The sequence below is a fragment of the Scylla paramamosain genome, chromosome 11, assembly GCF_035594125.1.
Source record: "Scylla paramamosain isolate STU-SP2022 chromosome 11, ASM3559412v1, whole genome shotgun sequence".
NCBI classification, from domain to species: domain Eukaryota; kingdom Metazoa; phylum Arthropoda; class Malacostraca; order Decapoda; family Portunidae; genus Scylla; species Scylla paramamosain.
The window spans coordinates 20,478,523-20,488,522 of record NC_087161.1 but is presented as its reverse complement, the minus strand read 5'-3'; the positions used below and the strand labels follow the sequence as shown (position 1 = coordinate 20,488,522).

The 10,000-nt window shown below is 40.6% G+C and overlaps 1 protein-coding gene across 1 annotated transcript in view; it reads left to right on the top strand.

Annotated features, from left to right (window-relative positions):
• The window catches only part of LOC135105043 (sodium-coupled monocarboxylate transporter 1-like), a 30,612-nt gene that overhangs the window by 830 nt on the left and 19,782 nt on the right, over positions 1–10,000 (top strand). The gene's annotated exons all lie outside the window — the stretch shown is intronic.

Below are 10,000 nucleotides of genomic sequence, written 5' to 3'. Positions count from 1 at the left end.
AGAGAGAGAGAGAGAGTTTCCATCTCAACATTATGTTTTATTGAACATTATTGATATTAGTTTTTACTGGTGATCATAGTTATGGTAGTGGTGGTAGGGTGGTGATGATGGTGGTAGTAGTAAATACATCATACTTTTAGTAAGTTATTCATTAACAAATGCATATATAGAATGAGCTGCTTGAATGAATAAGAATGGTCGCTATCCACACGCACGTATGCAAAAAAAAAAAAAAAATACTTGTTATTTTTAGTCATGTTTATTATATTGCTTGCTTTGTTGCTAACGTAGTAAAAAGTGAAACTGTGAATGATAAGGTTTACTTTTTTATGTAAGAGGGAAAAAAGTCCCAATGAGGTGCCAGTTCCTAAGGGAATGGACAAAAGGATTATCCAAAATAGGAGAAGTGCCTTGAAACATCCCTCCTGAAAGAATTCAAGTCATAGACGACGTTCCCAGGCAGACAAACCGGACTAAGCAAAAACTAAGAATAGGTCCGAAAAAAGAAAAAAAAAAAAAAGAAAAAAAGTCATGTGGCGCTGCTCGATTGGCGTAAACCACTAACAATTCTAAACACTTTACGTTACATACATCGAGGAGTAGGAGTAGAAGGAGGAGGAGGAGGGGGAAGAGGAGGAAATGTTGATGTTATAAAACTTGCCCACGGCCATGTGGTAAGAGAGAGAGAGAGAGAGAGAGAGAGAGAGAGAGAGAGAGAGAGAGAGAGAGAGAGAGAGAGAGAGAGAGAGAGAGGTCAAAATTTTCACACACACACACACACACACACACACACACACACACACACACACACACACACACACACACACACACACACACACACACACACACACCAATCCCCGCGCCGTAAAGATGGAGAAACCTTCACGTGGCCGGTAGCATGGTCCACACACACATACACACGCACGTACACACGGGCGGCGCCATGCAGACACCCACTTCTGTCGGTGGAGTTGGCAGCCTTTACTTATGTATATTGTTTTTCTTAGCCCTCTCAGCTGGTGGGGGGGAAAAAAAAGGAAAAAAAAAAAAATTCGGTGACACCCCACAGGAAAGGAGAAAATACGGTGGTGGCGTGAGTGGTGGTGCTTGTGGTAGAAAAGAGATAATAATCAATACAGAAGTAGATGAATAGGAAAAGGAATAGGATGAGAATAACGAAGAGGAGGAGAAGGAGGAAGAAAAGGAAGAGGAAGAGGAGGAGGAGGAGGAGGAGGAGGAGGAGGAGGAGGAGGAGAAGGAGGAGCAGGGGAAAGAGAATGGCGAGGAGGTGGACATGAGAAGAAAGGGAAAAAGAATAAGAAGATAAAGAAGAAAAGTAGAATAAGATGATGATGAAAATATTCTAAGACACACAAACAGAAACGAGGATGGATACACAGATAAACTAACGAACAGGAGCCAACTGATGTGGATTATGATAAAACACACACACACACACACACACACGCATTCATAAATAAAAGAAACGAGGAGGCGGAGTAGGAGTTAACATTTTGTTACAAGACTTGTCGAGGGCCATCTGGCGAGAGAGAGAGAGAGAGAGAGAGAGAGAGAGAGAGAGAGAGAGAGAGAGAGAGAGAGAGAGAGAGAGAGAGAGAGAGAGAGAGAGGCGGAGCTCAGAACTTTTGATTTAATTCATTATTATTTGATTAATTTTCATTAATGTGTGTATTGCGTCATGAGCGCGGAAGCGTGTAGTGCCTGTATGGTTTCCTGCCGGGGACTTCTTTTCTGGGAGGCTTGATGACGCTCCCCACCTGCTGTGGCACGGGCAGGACCTTTTAAGTCACGCCCGTAGAGGTTCACGCCGCCCTTGGTGCTGTCTGATGTCCTCACACTGGACTGGGGTGGCTTGGTGGCAGCGTGTTAGTGATCTTCGGGAAACTCATCCATCCCAGAAAAATGTACAGACTTCGAACGTACTTGAGGACACACACACACACACACACACACACACACACACACACACACACACACACATCACTGTTGGCAGCCACTACTTTTATAATTTTGTACCGTACCTACCGCTTTGTTATAGTATAGTGGTAGTGAGTAGTGGATTATCAAGGACTCTGAGAAAATCCAAGGGAGAAAAAGAAATTAGTACTTGTGTAGGTGTGCTGAGGTGCGGTCAGGGCGAGGTGGGCGCTGTCATATGAGAGAAGTGTGACGTTTCTCCGAGATACAGGTAGTAGTAGTAGTAGTAGTAGTACTAATAGTAGTAGTAGTAGTAGTAGTAGTAGTAGTAGTAGTAGTAGTAGTAGTAGTAGTAGTAGTAGTAGTAGTAGTAGTAGTAGAGGCAGCAGCAGCAACAGGAGCAGCAGTAGTAGTATATATGTATTACATATGGTACAGTTTATCTTAAAGGCTCTTCTATTTATGACGATTTAGGTTCAGAACGAGCCGCATCTCCTAAATTCTGTTCTACTTCAGCGCAGCAGCCAGTGATGCGATCTGCGTAGTTACGCCTTGGCTTATAAAACCACCATGTTGACAATGTAGTGACCGGCACTTAAGTTTCCACCACTTAAAAAGCACAGCGTAATTTGCTTATGAGACAAAATAAGATGACGTGTATAAACTAGCAACTGTGATGTTCATGCCATCTGCTAATTTCTGGGAACAGGATTAAAATGAATTTTGATGTCACGGTCAATAATGGCATGGACTGGCGCGCGGAGTGGAACGCAGGGCTGAGCTGCACGTGAATCGGAGCAGAAACTCTGCCTGATTTTGTATTTCTTCTTGATCTCTTTCAAGATAGAAGCTTCAAGACATTTCTCGTAATTTTTGATAATCTTTTTGGACAGTTCTCTTTTGGGTGGGCCTCTTTTTTTTTTCTCTTTTACTTTTCTATTGCCTTTTTGCTGCCCTTGACCAAAACCCTTCTCACGTAAAATAGTAACAATAACTGCATTTAGCAAAAATAATGATAATGAATACATACATAAACGAGAAAAGAAAAGTAAAGAAACAAGAGCTAGTGGAAGACGACATTGACTGAAGCAATAGAAATAAGTATATACATTAGTGAAACGAAGAAGCGGAGAGGGAGTGATAATAATGAATAGAGGGAGGAGTAGAAAGATGTAAAAAGGAGGAGGAATACAAAGGAATACAAAGGAAGACAAACAGCAACAGACCCTGAGGTCCTTACTAGACTGTTTATTGAGACTATTTACTAACTACCAGTGATAGAGACAGGACAGCAAAGCAGAAGGCTCCTCCCCACCCACCCCTCCCTCCAACCGAGGCTGGCAGGAAAAAAGGCGAAACCATGTGATATTGAAAAACCACATGGAATTTTAGTAGAGAGTGAAAAGGAAAAATGTAATCTACGTCTGACTACTAGTGTTTGTGGGGGGAGGTGTTAAAGCTTGGTAAATATAATGTGGTGTGTGCTTTATGTATGTGGATGCACAGTGTGTATGTCGAATGGGTGGTGCGGCAGCCTTGCCTGGCGCTTTCTAGGGAGGCAGCAGTCAATCAGGCCCCAGCTCCATTCAATCCACTGAGATAGCATACTTTCCCTGTAGGGACGCCGTACACTGGTTTCCCCTTGCAATATTGATCCCTGGTACTTTAGTTCCCAATGGTGATCAATACTTGACAAGGCCCTCTCCAAACACAGCCCGTCACAGGTCGAGAGTAGTAGTGGTGACCGTTAGCTCTGGGCTATCTGTGCGTGTAGGCAGTGTTGTGTGGTGTATGTGTAGACACAGTATGGAGTCAAAGAGGTGGTGCGGCAGCCTTGCCTGGTGCTATCAAGAGAGGCAGCAGTCAATCAGGCCCTAGCTCCGTACAACCACTGTAAAAGTGCACTTCCCTTTACAGGACGCCGCGCACTGTATAGTTACCCCCTGCAGCGGTGACCCCTGGTACCTTAAATCCCGATGATGGTCACCAACTGTCAGGGCTCTTGACTATCCACAGCCCTTCACAGATCGAGAGCAAAAGTAGCGACCATTCACTCCGAGCTATCTGTGTCATGTATGGAGGGTGAGTGTACTTAAGCTAACGGGCAATTTTGAGCATGATCAGAGGCCCAGGAGGTCAGTAGAATTATTCGGAGAGTTATTTGAGTTATTCGGTTATGAACAGTGACAACCGGGGATTAGATTCGAAGTATTTGTCTAGCCGAACTTTGAATGTTTCGATAGTACCCGAGTCAACGACATTTGATGGTAGACGGTTCCATATATTTACAACGCGATTAAAGAAAAAGTGTTTGGCTTCATTTGTTTTGAAACGTTTACCTACAATTTTAAAACCATTGTTTCTAGTGACATTTGAACGATTGACTGATAGGTATTTTTCAATATTCATATTTGTAAATCCGTTAAAAATTTTAAAAAGCGTAATAAGGTCCCCTCTTACTCTATGCTTCTCAAGAGAAAATAAATTTAGTTCCTTAAGGCGTTCCTCGTAGGATTTGTTTCGCAACCTTGGGATCATTTTTGTCATTCTCCAAAGTATTTTTTTCTAATTTCTCGATATCTTTTTTATAGCATGGTGACCAAAACTGAACATTGTATTCGAGATGTGGACGCACGAGTGAGTTATATAATGTTAATATTATTTGCTCGGATTTAAAAGTGAAAGCTCTTCCAATGAAACCGACTAATCTGTTTACAGTTTTAACGACTTCGGTACATTGTTTACTTGGCTTGAGGTCTGCTGATACTATGACGCCTAGATCTTTTTCTTTGTCCACACTTGGTATGGGGGTGTTATCCATACTGAATATTGCCTGAGGATTTTGATTTCCTAAATGCAATACGTGGCATTTATCAATATTGAATTTCATTTGCCACTCATTTGACCATTCGATGAGAGTATTTATATCGCTTTGCAAAAGTCGTCTTTGATTTTCCGAGTCTACCTTATTTGCAATTTTTGTGTCATCCGCGAATTTTGATAATTTACATTTTATCCCTTCATCGATGTCATTTATATATATAATAAAAAGAATCGGCCCAAGAACTGATCCTTGAGGAATGCCACTGGTTACATTAATCCAATCTGAAGATTTACCATTTATTACTACTCGCTGTTTACGGTCTGACAGCCAATCCTCAATCCACGCTGCGATGTCACCAGTAATACCGTGGGCTTTTACTTTATTGATAAGACGCTTATGCGGAACTTTGTCAAAAGCCTTTTGGAAATCCAGGTATATAATATCGACTGCTCTGGTGTTGTCGTACAATTCATATATGTCATGGAAGAAGTCGAGTAGGTTAGTTAAACATGACCGTTTGTTTCTAAATCCATGTTGTGACTCGTGTATTATGTTGTTACTTTCTAAGAATGATACAACTTTATCCCTCAAAACTGTTTCCATTAGCTTACCTACCACTGAGGTGAGGCTGATCGGTTGATAATTTTTAGTTTGGGATTTGTCACCTTTTTAAAAATTGGAGTTACGTTTGCTAATTTCCAGTCTTCAGGAACTTTACGTGTGTTTAACGATTTATTGAAGAGGATGGACAATGGTTTAACAAGTTCGTTCTTAGCCTCTTTTAGTATCCGTGGAGAAATTTTATCGGGACCAGGTGTTTTATTTATCTTGACTTCATCTATCGCACGCAGAATTTCACTTTCATTGACATCGCACGTATTTAAAAAGACATTATTACTGTAATTTTTGGCTGTTGGCTGATTTTCTGTATCATTTTCCTTCGTGAAGACGGACGCAAAGTAATCGTTTAATTTGACAGCCATTTCAATTTTGTCATCCGTGTATTCTCCATTTTGTAGAGCTATTGGTCCTATAGTTGAAGCCAATACCTTTTTATTTCTGATGTAACTAAAAAATTCTTTAGGATTTGACTTGCTTTTGTTTGCAATATGGAGTTCATACTTCTTTTTGCTGTCTCTGATAAGTTTTTTAGTATGGCGTCTCAGCTGGTCGTGATCGGTCTTGTCTCTTTCATTTTGAGTTATTTTATATTTCTGGTATGCGCGTTTTTTTTTTTTTAGCAGAGAGACAATTCTTTACTTCCGAGTTCCACCATTTCGGTTTATTGTTGGCGATCGAGCGCCTATTTCGCAGTGGAACAGAGGATTCTACATCTACGTTAAGTTTATGTGTGAATGTTTTCCACGCTTCATTTATACAATCTATACTTAATAATTGGCTCCAATTGCTTTCAGCCAAAATTTTTCTGAGTTTACCAAAATTTGCCCGATGAAAATCAGGTACTTTTTCTTTACTTTCATTCGGAAGGATCTCATTTGTTTTGATACTGAATGTAATCGCCCGGTGGTCACTGGTGCTGAACTCTGAACCAACTTCTACGTTAGTGATTATGCTTTCATTTGTGGTTAAAATAAGGTCCAAGATATTATCACCTCTAGTAGGATGTTGCTCAAGTTGATCTAGACTGCTTTCTAAAAGATTGTTATACAAATCGTGTCCCGAGTGTGAATTTAAAGGATCGCCCCATCTGTTAACAGCTAGGTTGAAGTCACCAACAATTATGGTTTCGTTTTCTGAACAAATTTCGGCTATTTGTTCATATAGTTTGTTGTCAGTCTCGTGTACTTGTCCTGGAGGTCGGTAAATGACACCAATTACTAGTTTTCGAGCTTTAGAGCTAAGTTGAATGTAAGAGACATCAATATTATTTATCTTTTCAACTGGTTTCGAAAGCGGGCGAAGACTTGATTTGACATAAAGAAGTACTCCACCACCTTCTCTGAGCGCTCTTTCACAGCTAAATAAATTGTAGCCCTGCAACGAAAATTCTGCTAAAAAGTCTCTGTTAGATGTGTTTATCCATGATTCTGTCACGCCGATGATATCGTAGTCTTCCATACTGACAATTTCTTCCAGGTCTTGAAATTTGTTTCTTATACTCCGCGCACTGATGTAACAAAATTTTATGCTGTTACGCACAGATGGGGCAGTTTCGCTTTCGTTGTTTATGTCATTTGTACTGTTGGTGCTGGACTCGCGTTTTTTGATATATGAGCAGTTACTGCATCATTGAAAAGACGTCCCAGTCGTGCTGAACCAACAGAATTTAGGTGAAGACCATCTTCCCAAAACAAAATCTTCTGATCGTAGAAGTGGTTCCATAGATTAATAAAGTCTACCCCCTCTTCTTTGCAGAGATTACCGAGACGAGAATTGATGCTGAATGCCTTGTTATAGAAGGAATTTACCGCATTTATTCTGGGAGGATACCGGAGACGATGATGTTATTCGATTTCGTTTTGTATTTGTTTATCATCTTACGGTATTTCTCAAGAAGGGCCTCTGATCTCGTGCTTTGTATGTCATTTGTCCCGGCGTGTATGAGGAATAGTGTGTTCTCATTTGAATCATTTGTCAGCTCATCAAAAGCGCTTGTAATATCATCAATACTGCCGCCAGGAATGCAATGACTTTTTCTGTTTCTGGGGGCTCGTGAGCAAAACTCTACTACTTGGTTTCGTAGCAGTGAATCGCCGATCAATTTGGTGTCCTCGTTGTCAAATGTTGAATCGCTGAGAATTTCATAACGATTTGAAGTAGACACAGGCAATGGTCTTTTTATTGTGGTTCGCTTGTTTGTACCACGTCTGATAGTGGTGAAGGTGGAGGAGGGGGAAGGGGAGGAGTGGGAAGAAACAGGGGAAGGGGAGGAGGAGGAGGAGGAGGAGGAGGGAAAGGAGAAGTAGGAGAGGGAGGAGGAAGAGGGGGAGGAGGGGGAGTTGGTGGAAGAAGATAATGGAAAGGAGAAGTAGGAGGAGGAGAAGGAGGAGGAGGAGGAGGAGGAGGAGGAGGTAGGGGAGGGGGTGGCAGGGGTGGAAGCGGCAAGGGAGGAGGAGGCAGGAGAGGTGGAGGCACGAGGGGAGGAGGAAGAAGAGGCGGCAGGGGAGGAGGAGGCACGAGTGGAGGGAGAGGAGGAGGAGGAGGAGGAGGAGGAGGAGGAGGAGGAATAAATTTGTGATGTTACAAAATTTGCTGACGGCCAGCTGATGTGAGAGAGAGAGAGAGAGAGAGAGAGAGAGAGAGAGAGAGAGAGAGAGAGAGAGAGAGAGAGAGAGAGAGAGAGAGAGAGAGAGAGAGAGATTAAGGAAGGTCATGTTAAGTTCCGGTAAGAACTCCACTTATTTGGGACACAGACACACACACACACACACACACACGCACACACACACACATACACACACACACACACACACACACACACACACACACACACACCTTTTATAAACTGCAGATGTAAAAAAAAAAAAAAAAGAAAAAACCTCTAATCTTGTGGGCATCGGATTACATTGTACATTTAACTTACGCTAAGTGGGACATTTTTTATCACCGTAGAAGGGCGGCGTGCAAAACAAAAGGCAATCTATATTTCGCATCTGTTAAAGTAACTCACGTAATACAACGCCGTTGTATAATGTCCACATGAACCCTTCAGGGATCATATGCCGAAGTGCAATGCAACATTTTGGCAAGGCGCTCCATACTTCTGTCTCTCCGTCACGTAATCTTGCTTCTTTCCTGCTTTCCCTTTCCTCTTTCTCCCTCTCATCCTCTCCTCCCTTGCTTCTTCGTCCCCACTTTCTTCTCTTCACTTGTTTCCTTCCTTTATTCATGTCTGTCGCTTGCTGTGTTCCTTTTCCAATATTTATTTCCTTCTTTTACTTTTTCTTTAGTTATCCCCTCCTCTCATTCCTTTGCTAATTTTGTTCCTTATTCCCTCCACATTGTTGCGTTTGTGTGCTTCCTTTCGTTCTCTTTTTTTCCTTCCTTCTTTTTATCCTCTCCTCCTTGCTGTTATTCCCTTTTCCTCCTTCCTTACTTCCTTTGCCTGCTTCGTTCCTCCTTTGTGAAAACAGGACAAGCACGTTATCATTAGTGAAGTGTGTCACCATTATGTTTCCTCCTCCTCCTCCTCCTCCTCGTACTTAAGATTTTTTTTTCCTCTTTTTCCCCGTTTTCTTTTTTTTTTACCTTTATCTTTTCATCTTCCTTCTCCTTTTCCTAGTTCTGTTTCTCCTCTTCTATCTCCCGCTGATCTTAAATCCTCCTCTTCATCGTTGTCGCTTTTGTTGTTAATGTTGTTGTTGTTGTTGTGGTTGTTGTTGATGATGATGATGGTGGTGGTGATGATAATGGTGGTGGTAGTGGTGGTGGTGGTGGTGGTGGCAGAGGATCTTGTTAGTTTGTTGCACTTTCAAAATCTTCTTTTTTTTTTTAATTATAATTTATGTAATACACACCTGGATGTACTTGCATGAATAAGTTCAAATGAAAATGGCTAAATAGACAGACAGACAGACGGACAGGTAGATTGATAGACTGATAGATAGACAGACAGGTAGATAGATAGGTAGATAGAGAATTAGATAGACAGGTAGATAGATAGATAGACAGATAAATAAATAGATAGATAGACAAATAGATAGTTAAATAAATAGAAAGATACACACACACACACACACACACACACACACATATATATATATATATATATATATATATATATATATATATATATATATATATATATATATATATATATATATATATATATATATATATATATATATATATATATATATATATATATATATATATATATATATATAGATAGATAGATAGATAGATAGATAGATAGATAGATAGATAGATAGATAGAAAGATAGATAGATAAATAGACAGATGGATTGATAGATTCATATATTGAACTTTGGAGACGTGATAGGGTGGGTAAAGAAGTGGAGATACATACGTACATAAACTGGCAAAATGAGATAATAAGGATAAAAAGTCATAAGTGTATATTCATGTAGCTTAATGTTGTTATGAGAGAGAGAGAGAGAGAGAGAGAGAGAGAGAGAGAGAGAGAGAGAGAGAGAGAGAGAGAGAGAGAGAGAGAGAACATGGGTGAAATAATAATACTGTAACTACAACAAATCAACAACAACATCAGTAGGCCAAGTAAACAATAGTAATTATCACATAAACCTTAATGACAGA